This window comes from Mixophyes fleayi, chromosome 2 (assembly GCF_038048845.1).
Source record: "Mixophyes fleayi isolate aMixFle1 chromosome 2, aMixFle1.hap1, whole genome shotgun sequence".
NCBI classification, from domain to species: Eukaryota; Metazoa; Chordata; class Amphibia; order Anura; family Limnodynastidae; genus Mixophyes; species Mixophyes fleayi.
This window is the reverse complement of record NC_134403.1, coordinates 99,404,125-99,412,891: the sequence shown is the minus strand read 5'-3', so window position 1 is coordinate 99,412,891 and position 8,767 is coordinate 99,404,125. Positions and strand designations below refer to the sequence as shown.

At 37.2% G+C, this 8,767-nt stretch overlaps 1 protein-coding gene across 4 annotated transcripts in view; it reads right to left on the bottom strand.

Moving 5' to 3' along the window:
- ELF1 (E74 like ETS transcription factor 1) overlaps positions 1 to 8,767 on the bottom strand; it is a 106,082-nt gene that overhangs the window by 69,513 nt on the left and 27,802 nt on the right. The window contains exon 1 of one of the 4 annotated variants that reach the window (XM_075199780.1): positions 8,463 to 8,580. The exons of the other annotated variants lie outside the window; for them this stretch is intronic. The gene's annotated coding sequence lies outside the window, so the exon portion shown is untranslated. Of the gene's footprint in view, positions 1 to 8,462; positions 8,581 to 8,767 lie in introns of those variants that run through there. 4 annotated transcript variants of the gene reach the window in all.

Genomic DNA, 8,767 nt, shown 5'->3' with positions numbered 1-8,767 from the left:
ACAATAATGAAATATTCATTGCAATAGCAACGTGTGGAATAGGTGACTGCAAATTTAACCTACTCAAAAAATCTGCTTTGTGCTGTATTTACCTCTAAACAAAATACTATGGTAAATGAGAGACAATTTCATAGAAATTTATGGTAATTTGGCAATTTAATCGCAATCCAATTCTCTTTTTGCCAGGATTCCCAAAATGCTTTATACAAGGGTTGAAAGCGGATGCCCCAGATTAGTGTTAAAAGGTAATTTCCCACAGCATGGTGTATATAGCTGCTATCGTCTGTTAAGCCAAACAACTCAGCTTCATCCTACCCAGACTCAAAAACAGACAGTTTCATTTCTTGAAATTGTTGTTGATCTGTGACAAATGGAAACCACTCTGTTTCAATACCAAAAGACTGAAGCTTAACTATTAAAAAAATCACGCAAGTTAAAATCACAGTAGTTTCACTGGCTGAAACGACCTATGATTTCTACTGAATGAAACTGCAGGGCTTCCTCTCCATAAACTCTCCATGCAAGCAGGGCTTTCTCTACCATGTTATTGAGGAAACAACACTAACTATGGGGGGTGGCACATGCCGGTCTACAAAAATGTGTCCGTCTGTACCAGAAATATTAGACAGCATTCTGCTACAACCAGACTGGCTTCCATGTTTGATGTGCACAGTTGTTATCTGATAAAATAAGACTGAAGGAGCCATCTAGTTCACCTGACTGCAGGCCACAGTCAAAGAAGCTTGCTCTTTTTAATAAAATATATAAACTGAATAGCTGTTTAAGTAGAGGATCTAATAACAATATAACTATACAGTAATTTTATTATGATCATTGTGATCAGTAAATGGAATTTGAACATTTATGATATTTTCCAGGGTCGCAGAAAACAAATGTAAGTGGATTATAATTTAGGTATATCTCTATACTGTCTCTTAATCAAGCATACAAATTATGCTATTTCAAGTCTTGCTTAGTAAACAATATTTGTCCCAAGGGGCCAAACAACAAAATATATAAAAAAAATGTTCACATTAGATAGATTAAAAGGAATTTATTTTTCTAAAATACCTCAACAAACACCATTTCAAAGCATATGGATAGTGTTCATTGTTTCCACAACTGACAAAATGACAAACAGATGTCCTGTAAGTGTTGTAGTATTAATGTTAATCTCACTACTGCCAAGGGGAGAGTGGGGGGGAAAGATCATCTTTTTTGTATCCAAGTAAGATCTGAGAATAAATATAAATCACCATTAGATAAAATATTATGGGAGTTAAAGAGAATACATAAATTGTTGATGTGAACAGTTTGCAAACCACTTGATAATGCAGCCAAGATTGTATTTTTTGCCTGTGTCAGCATTTCTGCTTACAAAAGAAAACATGGCTGCCATTAGTGTTCATCTAAGCAATAAAACTAAGCTTGAAACCAGTATGTGTTGTAGCAAACCAGCTGGCTGAACTAATCTGGAAATATTTTGATACTGATATGCCCAGTAACTGTAAAATTTTGGTTTGGTTATTAGAGAAAGGCTGGGTACTACAGAAAACTTCTACCACTGCAATATAGCTAATGATTTTACCAACGACAAAGTCCTGATTGGCCTGCCGATTAATATGTACACACTGTACATGTTTTATGAGTTACCATCAGATCCGTGCTCTTCATCTGTCATAACAATCTTCTGAAAAGATCATGGCTCTGTAAACTCTATGGAGATCTCCCTATACTGCTGGTTGTGACTACATACACACTGCAGAATTTGGGCAACATTGTTTACAGAGATTTTCAGTCCGGTTATAAAATCAAACAATACGATGTGCTTTGGTATGATAAAACATGATCATGGGAGTATACACACTAATGCAATATCGGACCCAACGGTCGTTTATCCTGTAACTGGCACGATAATTGGGTGAAAAACATGTAGTGTGTACACCCAGCTTAAGGATACTGACTGACTTGGGAAGAAATAGATATGATCTGATGTTCCTAATAGATGCACATGGCTTAAAACTCGAGACTTCTAGCACTTGAGCATTTTGGGTTAGAGAAGAGGCCAGCTTTAAATGTAAGATGCTTATCCCAAATGCTACCTGTTGTGCTGCATATACCTGTACATAGGTATGTGTTTTATTTAACACTTCCCAGACAAAGGTAAAGATCAGAAAACACATATTGTAAAGAGAAATAATGAATAAACCCCATGGGCAGATCTAAGCATCTGGATATACAAACCCCTTGATCACATGTCTTATGGACCACATCTGACCATAACGGCAGGCAGTGTCAGACTGCACCAACCTCTTCCTAATGCATTTTCCAATGCTGACCATGATCAGCAGCCTTTTTGGGCCCATAAATGCAGAGATTTGCAGCAAATTAGGTCAATTGTAGCATGTATGCACCAATCCAAAGAGGGTGTAAAATAGCAATAAGGCATAAGTTATATGTATACTGTACTTACCAACATTTAAAAATCATCTCCAATGGCATCATGCTCTTGGGCAGGTGAATGTGTATGCGTTGGTGAGAAGAATGCTATACAAAAATAGAACATCACATTGACATGACACTACATGAACACTGACTGTATTCAGCACGGTGGCGTAGTGGTTAGCACATCTGCCTTACAGCACTGGGGTCATGAGTTCAATTCCCGACCATGGCCTTATCTGTGAGGAGTTTGTATGTTCTCCCCGTGTTTGCGTGGGTTTCCTCTGGGTGCTCCGGTTTCCTCCCACACTCCAAAAACATACTGGTAGGTTAATTGGCTGCTAACAAATTGACCCTAGTCTGTGTGTCTCTGTGTGTGTGTGTGTGTGTGTGTGTTAGGGAATTTAGACTGTAAGCCCCAATGGGGCAGGGAATGATATGAGTGAGTTCTCTGTACAGCGCTGCGGAATTAGTGGCGCTATATAAATAAATGATGATGATGATGATGATGATGATGATGTATTACATTCAAACAAACATTCTGCCTTACCTAACATATAGGATAAGAATACATAGCAAGCACTGCATTCAGCACCCAAAAGGACACACAGTACTACGAGAATTAGTCAAAAATAATAAAACAGGGTCAAGTCTTCAAAACTTGGAATGGTCTTTGACACTTAAAAACAGTTGTCATCTATAGTATACAGGTAGGAGGAAAAAGGAAACACCTGGGTAATCAAGTTAATAAGAATTTTCAGATCAAGGTTTCCATCCATATGTAACTCGCTAGGGGTAGGAAATTACAAATTAATTAGTCTTGTCGGTCCTGGATGCCTGTAACTATAGCTGTAGATCAGATTATACAATTTTAAACACTTGGCAAAATATAAGCTCAGTAGTAAATAATTTGGAGGAAAAGCATAACTTAGACCATATGAAAAAAAAAGAAGAAGAAAACAAACATTTATGCTTTGTAAACACATAGCACAGTATTCTCATTGTATAAGACTATACTTTATCCCATCTTAACAGCCCCACTGCCTGCTTCTATGCAGCTATACACACCCATGTAGCATGTTTGCTTTGTCCCAGCCCTAGAAAGTCCAATCACTGCCCTTTGGACTGTTTTACATCACCTGGAATAAACCAGGGTGCATGAGTCAGAAGCAGCAATACCAGAGTATTGTGCAACACGATGCCAGCCCTGTAACGTCTTCAGTGACAACCAGGCTAGATCTTGAATAAAATACTAGCAATACACTAGCCTGTGTCTCTTTATGAAAGATAAATAATTCAGTGTAGGAGCACCACTATGTTGCTACTTGTATTTTCATCTTACATCAGAAGCCAGTGTTCCACTCGGTCGCCATTCTTTATAAGTTGTATTAATGAATGGAATTTAGAATGCTGATAGACATGGAATTCAACTAACAGACCAGTGTTAAATAGCAATAAAGTGCTCTATCTGCAGTACATTCCACCAATGCAAGCATACAAGTCTTTCACTTGCACACATATCAGACAATGTAAAGTCCTGTACTTAGTGTTGGCTTTAAATCTGCCCATGGTGCATTGCCCTGTAGTGCTTTCAGTAGATCATGTTCTCAGTTTTACACTTGTTAAAATAGTGGTCAATTGTATACTGTAAAACCATAGCAACCAGTTGGAAGCAAGGCAGTCCATGAGTACAAGACGTAAGCAACTCTAAACATTTTATAGATATATTGGGCCTGATTCATTAAGGAACGTAAAGCCCAAAACAAGTTGTGTTTCACGTAAAAATTATTTACACAAAAAGAAACAGACTATACGCCAGTAAACGCAAGTGCATGCAATTCATCTCGGACCGCAAAAGACATCTGACAGCCTACGGAATGGGGGAAGGGAAGGGGCGTATACACGTAGGCAAAGTACAGTAAGGGCTTACCAAGACTGACCGCACGCATACACGTCTGTCCGATTCAAGCTCTCAGGGCATCTCTCAGGTTTGTGATTTTTAGCTGTTTGTTTGTACACAGCAAGTGCTGTAGAGGTAGAGCGTACTTACACCAGTATTCAACTTGAAAGACTTCCTGAGAAACGCTTGTATTTGTATACAGGCGTACGTGTGCAATTACCGTCCAATTTAAAGAAACACAATTTGTGTTCACTTTGTGTTCCTTAATGAATCAGGTCCATTATGTCTATTTAAAGACCTATTCCGACAGGACAAAGATAAAATAAAATGTTTATCAAAGGTCACAGTGTTTCCCTAAATGATGCATATTTTGAAGATTGCAATGTTTGGAAAAGTCACTAACAGTCACAGTCTTGTGACATAAGGTCAGTATTAAAAGCAGTAATGTGGTAATACATGGCTTATACTAAAGAAGGGATAGTATGTCCAAAAGAAACACTTGTTTGAAAATAACCACTAGACTCCCAGTGCTGGTTGGCTGAACTCTTCTTTCCATATCATCATGGTAAGTGGCTCAACTCAGCCGTAACCATATAAATGTGCTTATGTGATATGGTTCCACTTTCTAAGAGTCACAGTGCCTGCATATTAAACTTATTTAGAAAGCACAGTCTTCATTTGAAATAATTTTTTATATAGTCTAGACCCTAGGACTTTTAAACTGTGGTACATTACCCCAAAGTTCCTCAGGCAGATTGAAGTGGCCCTTCAGTTAAACCTAACACATAATAACATTAAGGAGCAGATTCAATTGGCCATAATGTTTTGCCGTGCATTTTTACCGTCACTCCGATAAAAAGTAACGCTCAATTATTCTCACACCTCAATAGGGTGTGAGAAAAAATGAGCATTACACCTGTAAAAAAAAAAAAATTGCAGCCATTCCGGAGGCACCTTGCACGGATATTTTTAAAATTGAATTCAACCCCTAAATGTATTGAACAATAGAACACAATACTAAGTAAAAGAGTTATTTTACAACATTGCAGCCCACTTTTCTGTCTTTGTCTTCCAATTAAGATAGTGTCTAAATTTGCCCAAAAGACAAAAGGGTTATATTTACTAAACTGTGGGTTTGAAAAAGTGGAGATGTTGTCTATAGCAACCAATCAGATTCTAGCTGTCATTTTCTAGAATGCACTAAATAATTGAAAGCTAGAATCTGATTGGTTGCTATAGGCAATATCTCCACTTTTTCAAACCCGCAGTTTAGTAAATATAGCCCAAAGGGTCTTAAATCAAACGCATTTAAATGCACATTTACGTCCTTATGCAGAGCAGAAGGCATCTCAGTATGTGTTCCGCTCCTCACCCATAGCATATGTGTCAGGTTCATGTCACACGTACATCATATACCCTTACCCCCAACCAGTTTCAAAAGTAAGGAGGTGCGACTGTCATATCAGCATACGGGTATAGGCATACGCATTTTCTGTGGGCACGACAGTCCAAATTTGTGTATTTTATGCCAAGCAAACTATTATACACCCTACTCAGCATGAGTTCCCCATTGATTTGAAAAAAAATAACAACTGGCCAGGAATGATCAGACAATGACCACTATTTCAGTGATTATTGCTGACCACAACGTTCAGCAACCAACGCCAAGTAGACAGGTCTTGTTATGTGTGTGCACCTTAAGGTGAAAGGCCAAGTCACTCACACAATATATTGACTCTCTGAAGCACATATTCATAACATTCAATTAGCTACAGTGACATGATTAAACCAATGGTTAAAATTGAGTAAATTGTTAAAACACTTGCCACCTACAATGTGCCATCTTAATAAGAAAGCGTTAAAAATGAATCACCTATATAATGCATTGTTGGTTTTAATTTTGTTGAAATAAATCTCTCTTCGTTAGCCATTAATATGCAAACTGGCCAACCAGTATGAGTGAACTCAGTATGGGAGGTTGGCAGCTTGTATACTACTTGATTGCCTAATACCGTATCTCCTCTCACTTCCCCCAATGAATTTGTGACTTCATCTAAGCTGCATAAAGTCTTGTGATCCCTCCAAAAAAGCCAGAAGCCTGCACTATTAAAGGGTTAAAGTAGTTATCTATTGTAGGCTTATATTCCTGCTATTATGCTAAGGGGTAATTTAGCAGCATCTTCATAAAGATTGGTGTGATGAGCTAATACTAGTCATACTGAAGTAACTCTGGCATTTGGCAAAACTGCTGAAAGGCTCATACAGAATGTGAAACTAAACCTGTACAATTTATATTGTTGTTCTAAATGTGGAACAAACAAACAGATCAGAATAGATCCGCCAAATTGATTCTGAATTATGGCCAATCAAACAGGACTGGATTTGGATGTTTAAGATGATTTTCTTGGTTGGACCAGTCTGGTTGAAAACAAGTGAATTGCCGAACAATTCCAGCACAAACACATGGTTAACTTAGTATTACTTCCAATGTACACGGCTGCAACTCTATTACCTTAAAGTAATGCAGATTACTCAAATATGTCAGTATCGGGCTTTATAGTGTGTGTACAATGCCTTAGACAGTACTGTCCTGAAAACTACATGATCAGTGTACATTTCAGAGCATATTTGATAAACGGCTAACAGCCTTTACTGAAGTAAATCTTTTAGTACAATGATTTGCATATCAGATGAAAATAATGTAACTGCATTATAGTGTATATGTTGTTTTACAGAACAATAAACACAAAAATGATTTTAGCAGCATGACAGTATTACCAGGTACACAAAGCCTATTCTAGGCTGTAAGAATAAACTAACCATAAGAACACAGAAACACTATCTTATACTGCAATGGACTACAGTAAAACTGAATCTAGTTGAGAGCGCCCATATTAAAACCTATTTATTAAATAATCACTAGACTTGCAATCCAACATGCAGCAAAATGTATTATTTTGAACAACATCAGGCAAAAAGTCTGTACATACCATCAAAATAAGTATCATCACTTATAATATTTAGCCTTGGCATTTCAAATCGTTCTATGTCAGATGTTCAGTATCTAACAAAAAGCAAATATTCTTGCCCAAAAAACATTTTTCTGTTTGTAGGTACCGTCCCAAGGTAGCTTCATTGTTTTTAAGCTTACTAAATGAGATGTTTAGCCATATATACTCCAGTTTCTTCATGGACATAATAATGATAATCCGAAAAGAGAATTTCCAAACTATACATTACTACCACACTTATAATTCTATACAACACAACAGCCTTCTCCATAATGGCAGACAGCACATCCATAAAGCAAACAAATAATCCTGGATCATAAAACCAACAGACAAAAGGCACTACATGCAACTGACAAAGAAGTATACAGCACAGAAAGGAGACACACAGGGTGTACAATAATACAAGAAATACCATTTGATTGGCGGACAAATATGTATACAATATCCAAGAGAATTGCAAATAAAATATTTAATATTCTAAGTCAGATAAAATATAGATGCATATAAAACCATAACACATAACCCTACCCACAATAATTGAATTACAAAAAATTAATAAAGATTATTATTCAAATATAGTAAGTAATTCACATAAAGATGATGGATGTATCAATTGCAATCTGACACTGTGAGCTGAATCCGCTTTTGATATGGTAAAGTATGTTAGGACTCCTCAGGTCCAAAAACAAAAATCTTTTTCCACATAAAAATCAAGTAATAATCACCAAGGCAGAAAGTCTCTTATTTAAACAAATGCCCAATAATCTACAGGCAACTGACACTACATGTGTGACTGTCCAGCATACTCCTACAAGATCTAAGGATATACTTCATTAAAAGAAGAACAAAATTAAAGGAAACTACAGACCTCTCATTTTTCATTTTTAACAAAACCAAGAAAATTCAAGCCTTGATTTTATAGGGGTCATGGACAAAAGGCAAACACAAGCCCTGTTTTAAGTTCAGTTACATATTAGATGCTAAAGTTTATGTAAAGCAAGCGGAACACTTTGGTATGATGGAAAATTACAGGTTTAGCTGTCAAAGTTTTTTTTGTTTCTGTTGGGTTTTTTTGTTTTACAAAGAGACACTGAACAGGCAGCACCTACCTTTTCATTGCTTTCCTTGCATCCTGCATGCATAGGATCCTCTTAAGTCAGATGATAGAAAAAGGTTTTAAGACAGCAATGTTAAAATGGCCACGACAGATTAGGGAAGTGGTATCTTTGCCTCAGCCTTATGAGTCATACATGAAACTGAGTGTTTGTGAGCACAAGGTTACGCCCATGTTGCTTGGGGCCCAATTATCCTGCTAGGTCAAACATGCAAATGTGCAGGTAATACAACACACACACAGTGCAGGGAAAGGAACGCCCTGCCCCACCTTACCACGCACAGAGCAAAGTGCATGAGA